This window comes from Macrobrachium rosenbergii, chromosome 43, assembly GCF_040412425.1.
Source record: "Macrobrachium rosenbergii isolate ZJJX-2024 chromosome 43, ASM4041242v1, whole genome shotgun sequence".
NCBI classification, from domain to species: Eukaryota; Metazoa; Arthropoda; class Malacostraca; order Decapoda; family Palaemonidae; genus Macrobrachium; species Macrobrachium rosenbergii.
In genome coordinates this window covers 6,911,782-6,919,956 of record NC_089783.1, presented here as the reverse complement: position 1 = coordinate 6,919,956, position 8,175 = coordinate 6,911,782, and positions in this window count along the sequence as shown.

Below are 8,175 nucleotides of genomic sequence, written 5' to 3'. Positions count from 1 at the left end.
TTTCTTGATATTGTAAGGAAAGGATTTGAGTGACATACTGGCTGGGTGTTGTCTAGTTTATTGCTGGTTCCTTACTGAATCAATGTACAGAATCTTCGAAGTTGTTATTGGCTGGTGAGAGCCGATAAGTAGTTTCTACACACAGCCGAGGCAAAACAGAGATTATATTTTGGGCATCTGTGCTTGTCGACAGACAAACAGATGGAGACTGTGAAAGACATAATAAACGTGCAATGACAAAACACATATATCAATGGAAAGGCCAGAAAATTCCACATATGGACATTTGCATGAAATTCGAGACAGATTAATGAATACAATGCAGTAGCATAATATATGTGAAATGGCGAGACGTTTGGTGTCTTCGCAAACAGAAACATACATATAGTTTGACACAGAAGATTCGTTGGAACATTATGAGTACATGATCGAAATGCTTGCATGGCAATGCTGATTGTACATGAATCGAGACAACAATGGTTAGAGAGAAATAGAGAGGAATACTGTATGGGAGAAGCTGCGTTCCTTCGAGTGATGGCCGCTGACGCGTGGGAGGGAGAGAGAGAGAGAGAACAGGATACTTTGTCGTCTTGTTTTGTCTGATGAATGACTCACACACGTGTGCCTGTAGGACCGCCAGTGCGGTCCCTTACAATACTTCCCCCAACAAACAAGGCCCCAATGCGGAAATCGTCTTGCTGACAATTGGAATGGGCGCGAAGGGCTTGGGCTTTGGGCGGGCAGGAGGCTGAAGGGCGGCGCCGGCCAGCAGGAACTCGAGGAGGACAGCAGCGGGTTGAAGGATGACGTCAGCTGATCCTTCGTTGGTCAGGTCATCCAGTACGAGTTCGGGGGCGGCAGCAGGCTGCCTGGAGGAGGCGTCCAGGGTTCCTGTGCTGGGGTGGGACATTTCAGAGGGTCGGACATCTACTGAAGGCTCGGGAATGGCGGGAAGCTGAGTTGGGGAGGCGGCGAAGGGTTTGTTGGCGCATGGGTCGTCATTGTGGGTCAGACATCTACCATCGGCTCCTTCGGGTCACTCCAGGGTCACCAGTGTAAGGAAAGGATTTGAGTGACATACTGGCTGGGCGTTGTCTAGCTTATTACTGGTTCCTTACTGAATCAATGTACAGGATCAGTTTCTACACACAGCCAAGGCAAAACAGAGATTATATTTCAGGCATCTGTGCTTGTCGACAGACAAACAGATGGCGATTGTGAGAGACATAAAAAACGTACAATGACAAAACATATATCTATGGAAAGGCCAGGAAATTCCACATATGGACATTTGCATGAAATTCGAGACAGATTAATGAATACAATGCAGCAGCATAATATATGTGAAATGGCGAGAAGTTTGGTGTCTTCACAAACAGAAACATACATACAGTTTGACGCAGAAGATTCGGTGGAACATTATGAGTACATGATCGAAATACTTGCATGGCAATGCAAGTAGCAGTGATTGTACATGAATCGAGAGAACAATGGTTGAGAGAAATAGACAGGAATACTGTATGGTAGAAATTGCGTTCCTTCAAGCGATGGCCACTGATGTGCGGGAGGGAGAGAGAGAGCAGGATGCTTTGTCGTCTTGTTTTGTCCGATGGACGACTCACATACACGTGTGCCCGTAAGACCGCCAATGCGGTCCCTTTCAATCTCGTAGTTGCGCCCATAACTAAGATTTTTTTTTTTTTTTGTCGATTAAGTACTTAGATACGATAATGATAATACCAAACGGTACTTGAGAATTTTTATTTTATTGGCAAGATATGATTAAGACACGTTTAACTTAAAATGAACATTGAAAAAAAAGGTGGTAATTTCGTAGCGAGTAATTTTTAATGGGGGTTTATGTCTATCACAGAAGCATTTAATCTGCTACTTCTTACCTTGGCGAGGATTGTAAACCACATTTAAAGCGATATAGGTTTTCAGTGTTGATTTTATTGAGGTAATAAACACTTATATTAATAATTCTCATAAATTATGATCAAATTTCACGTAAATTCTGGTAAAAAATTGATGTTATAGGGGATTTGGATTTATTGTAGCCTATATGTTAATCAATACGTCTGGCAGCGCCGGGAAAAAAGTTGGAGTGTCAGGTGAAAAATGAGAATAAACCCAGAAAACTGAAGGAAAATGTGATGTAAAACCGAAAATCTCATTTGTTTTGTCTGTGCTTGCATGTCTGTCACGGGGTACGGGTTTCATTTTGAGTTTAAAACCTTTCTAGGGTGACATAGAGGCCATGTGCAAAATTTTGTCTGGGTCTGTGAAGTGGTCTGGATTTCTATACAAGCCAAACTAATATGCAAACATTCACTTATAAAATATATATATATATATATATATATATATATATATATATATATATATATATATATATATATATATATATATATATATATATATATATATATATATATATATATATATATATATATGTGTGTGTGTGTGTGTGTGTGTGTGTGTGTATTATTAAAGGCAATTGCTTTATTGGCATCAATAAGTTTTTTGCAGGAATCTTCATATTGTTGGAGTTTTTTTCCAATTCTCATGCGGCAATCTTCAGTGAAGCATACACAAACTTCTATCTTCCATTTATTATTTTTCGTCACGACAGCTGTTTCACCACCCTGGCATTATCAAATGACTACTGGCTTACAATTTGAGTTTTGTCTCTCCATGCTGAGGGAAAAGTATACCTAAGCATTGACTAGTCCAAGGATTAAACGGATGATCCACTCTTGAAAGTTATACATAAAGCTTTCTACCCAAAAATTTGGTTCATCTTTTAATCCCAAATTCTAAGTCAATAGTCAAATGAAAATGCCATAGAGTGGTAAAGCAGCTGTCGTGACGAAAGGCAATAAATGGAAGACAGAAGTTTGTGCGTTCTTCAAGGAAGATTGACGCGTGAGACTCGGAAAAAACTCCGACGGTGAAGATTCCTAAAAATTATTGATGCAACTATATATATATATTATATATTCATATATATATATATATATATATATATATATATATATATATATATATATATATATATATATATATATATATATATATATATATATATATATATATATGTGTGTGTGTGTGTGTGTATGTGTGTGTGTATGTATGCAAAATTTTCTTTTCACTGCACAGTGAGCGTCGCCTCCTCTATCCCCTGCAATAGCTGTTTCTCTAAGTATTAGGAATACATTAATTCAAGAGCGGGGCCATTTGGAGATGCGGGAGAGACAACCCGGCGGGGGAGTACGATGGGTATTTGCTTCATTTCTCGATATATGCAAAATCTATACTCCAATACAGGACTTCGAGAAAGAAAATCTGTTGGTTTTGCCTTTACTATCGCCGAAGTTTTTGCATTTCTTTTCAGTTCACGTAGGGATAATACCTGTTCTCTTCTAGAGTTCTGTGAACTTTCGTATGCATTTCTCTTCAAACAGTCAGTTGCAAGCATGTATTTGAACATTTTTTGAGTTTTAGAACTTTTATGGCTCTTATCCTTTTCGAATTCAGTAACAAAAGGAATGCTTATTCAATTTCTTTGATGCACAGAAGGTTATTAGTGCAATGCCTCTTCTAGTTCTGTGTTCATTATCTTTGGTGATTAACATGAAATACTTTACGTAAAATTTTACTTTTCCCGGGAGAAGAATTATTGCGTGAGTCTGTGAAAATGACACTCCTTTACTTATCTGAACATTTCAGTTTCAGCACAACAAGAACCAGGATGCACGATATAGAAGGAAAGGTAACGATAGCGAGAGTGGTAAGCGTGCTTATCAGTGAGATGATGTTGCTGCCTTCATTTTGTTCTTTGCAAAGCCACGGGCTGAATACTTTTGCAGCATCAACGGTTGTGTATAAAGCGCTTCCGTTCCAAATTTTCTTTTGCCAAGTCGAGCTAATACGTGTTCGGTCTCCTATGTTCGTTTCATCTAGGGTGGCCATTTCCAAATTCCCAAAAAGAATGACAATTTTTTTTTTTTTTTTTGCCATCACCAATTTTTAACCTAAATTAAACATGATTACTGAGGAGTTGAAATATAAAATGGTGTATAATGTATATGTATATATATATATATATATATATATATATATATATATATATATATATATATATATATATATATATATATATATATATATATATATATATATATATATATATATAACTTGACTTGAGTGTTTAAATGTCAAATAGTGTATGAATAAAGAACTGAAATTAATCAGTATTCCATTTTATTCGTAAGTTATGCGGCGCCGCAAACGTCATAGTGTAAACTGGCCTTTATACAAGTACATTGCGGCTCCATGCCTAGTGTTCCGAACTGTGTCAACAGCCACTATATAAAATTATTGGCCCAATAAAAAAAAAAAAATCAATGGTTATTTTCTCCATCAGTTCTTACTGTTTTAGTATATGTATTTGTATTTATTTATATTTTTAGCATTAATATATATATATATATATATATATATATATATATATATATATATATATATATATATATATATATATATATATATAAGAATAGGTAGACCAGTCCTTGAGGAAACATTCTTTATTGCGACTAGTTTCGAGGTTCTAACACACCCCATCATCAGGCATCTAAAATAACAAATAAATACAATGAAAGAAAAAAACACTCATTAAAATGAAATAAAATTAAACATCAGAACTAACTACCAAGAATTAAAATTGAACAGTACCGTTTAACCTATAGCAAGAGGCAAGAGAGGAATACAAGGCAAGTACAAAGATAGTTACAGAAGATAGACACAGAATTAAAAACAAAGCAACTCAACTGACCGTTCATTATTACAGAGTGATGGTTTTTCTTTGATGGTATATAATGTTTCAATTGTGGTTAGCTCCACATCACTAGAACGACTGGCTAATATAGAAAAGAATCTATACTTTAGAGGATGGTCATGCTGATGGCAGTGCTCACGAATGGCACTAAATGCTTGTTTGTTAAGTGGCCTGTTTGTTCTAATTGATCGGCCTAGGTGTTCAAAGGCACGGACCCGAAACTGGCGCTTTGATTTACCAATATAAGTTGCATTACAGCAACTACATGTATACTTATAGACTACAGATGACTGTAGGTCTTTGGGCACCGTGTCTTTGAACTTGAAAAACTTTTGTAGTACATTTTTAGGCCTGAATATGACTCTGAGACTAACTTGAGGGTAAAATTCCAATAGTAATTTACATAAACGGTTTCTCAAGGAAAACTGCTTTTACCCATGTAGGGCAAGGAAAAATAAATTGTAGCTTTGTTTACTGTCACTTTTGGGGACGTGGATCCATTAGTTTTGGAGTTGTTTGCCAATGTATGTGTCAACAAATTTAGCACCGAATCCATTATGAAAAAAGAATATCTTTGATACAAGAAAATTCAAAATGTAAGCTAAAATAATTGGAACAAATCTGAATGCCCTAGTCACTAAAGTTTTCACTAAGTTCCTCTTAAAATTAATAGGTATAAAAGATGAAAATTTGGTTGAGAGTCCGGTGAAAGTTGGTTTTCTATACACCTCTGTATGAAACTCACTATCTTTGCGGCTTACGAGAACATCCAGAAAGGCCAGCTTTCCATCAGTCTCTATTTCTGACGTAAATGTGATATTTTCATGCTTCGAGTTTAAATACTCTAGAAACAAAGGAATGTGCGTGGGAGATCTGAAAATTAAAAAGTGTCATCTACATAGCGTCTATATAGAAGTGGTTTGAAAGATGCCGGACATTCGTTCAACCACCTAACCTCATGATATGCAAGAAAGGCATTAGCTAACGTTGGACCCAGTGGATTTCCATGGCAACCCCATCCTTCTGCTTATAAACCTTTTCATTGAAGATGAAAAAGCAATCGGTTGCTGCTAGAGATAAAAGTTTATGAAGTTGAGTTTTTGTAAAATATAGAATTTTATCAGAATCACTGTATAAATTATTAATGCAAATGTCAATGGTTTCAACTAAAGGTATATTCGTGAACAGTGACTTCACATCAAAGCTTGCCATAACACAATTATCGAAACTTTTACTCCCTATCTCTTTAACAAAAGTAAATGTATCTTTAACCGTGTACTCATTAATTGTTATAGGAGCAAGAATGGGCACCAGGTACTTGGAAAGTTTGTAGTTGAAGGTACCTATAGCTGACATGATGGGTCGTATGGGACACCCAGTTTTATGCACCTTTGGCAAACCATATAATATTCCTGGTCTGGAACCTGTTGTATAAAGATCTGAACTCGTCTTTATCGTAATTGCCAGCGCCAGTTCTTACGCAGGGAAGAATCATCTAAACGACGGCAGTTGCAGGTTCTGTCATCGAGAATGAACGACCTGACTACTCAACTACGGAATGCAGTGTCTTGATTGACTTTAACCACCTTCGAGTCTTATTGAGCGTAAGAATGGTGCTACCATATCGCGAGTGAGCTTTACACAACAAAATAAATTACGTAAATTAGGCTTTGTGAGTGATGATGGTGTCCCGTATGATAAAGTGTTATTTAATTACTCCAGTAAAGTCTTCTCTGATATTGAAAAGAAAGTGTTAAGTAAAGGAATGAAGTTTGTTTTGTCTTACGGTAGACCTGATTTTATCAATCACTTTTGTACTTTTGAAATGTTTTTCAAAAATATTTTGAAATTTTATTTCTATGACAAACATGATAAAGGTTTTGGTTTTTTTCAAGAAACTCTGAAACATTTGGCATTTTCTTCTTTCTATTGTAAAAAAGACAGTTTTATACATAATATATCCAGAGAAGAGTATGACACAATAAGGCACTTAGCAAAGACAAATCCATAGTCATTACCAAACCAGACAAGGGTAACGGTGTTGTTGTTCTTAACAAGACCGATTATATTGTAAATGAGGTTTTGAATGACCATACCAAGTTTGAAAGAGTTCGAGATGATGTTCTCCTAACCATTTTGAACAAGGAGGATAAGATTAACAGATTCTTGAGAAAACTGAAATCAGAAAATTCCATTGATGATGGTGTTTATTCAGATCTTTATACAACAGGTTCCAGACCAGAATATTATATGGTTTGCCAAAGGTGCATAAAACTGGGTGTCCCATACGACCCATCATGTCAGCTATAGGTACCTTCAACTACAAACTTTCCAAGTACCTGGTGCCCATTCTTGCTCCTATAACAATTAATGAGTACACGGTTAAAGATACATTTACTTTTGTTAAAGAGATAGGGAGTAAAAGTTTCGATAATTGTGTTATGGCAAGCTTTGATGTGAAGTCACTGTTCACGAATATACCTTTAGTTGAAACCATTGACATTTGCATTAATAATTTATACAGTGATTCTGATAAAATTCTATATTTTACAAAAACTCAACTTCATAAACTTTTATCTCTAGCAGCAACCGATTGCTTTTTCATCTTCAATGAAAAGGTTTATAAGCAGAAGGATGGGGCTGCCATGGGAAATCCACTGGGTCCAACGTTAGCTAATGCCTTTCTTGCATATCATGAGGTTAGGTGGTTGAACGAATGTCCGGCATCTTTCAAAACCACTTCTATATAGACGCTTGGTGTAGATGACACTTTTTAATTTTCAGATCTCCCACGCACATTCCTTTGTTTCTAGAGTATTTAAACTCGAAGCATGAAAATATCACATTTACGTCAGAAATAGAGACTGATGGAAAGCTGGCCTTTCTGGATGTTCTCGTAAGCCGCAAAGATAGTGAGTTTCATACAGAGGTGTATAGAAACCAACTTTCACCGGACTCTCAACCAAATTTTCATCTTTTATACCTATTAATTTTAAGAGGAACTTAGTGAAAACTTTAGTGACTAGGGCATTCCAGATTTGTTCCAATTATTTTAGCTTACATTTTGAATTTTCTTGTATCAAAGATATTCTTTTTCATAATGGATTCGGTGCTAAATTTGTTGACACATACATTGGCAAACAACTCCAAAAACTAATGGATCCACGTCCCCCAAAAGTGACAGTAAACAAAGCTACAATTTATTTTTCCTTGCCCTACATGGGTAAAAGCAGTTTTTCCTTGAGAAACCGTTTATGTAAATTACTATTGAATTTTACCCTCAAGTTAGTCTCAGAGTCATATTCAGGCCTAAAATGTACTACAAAAGTTTTTCA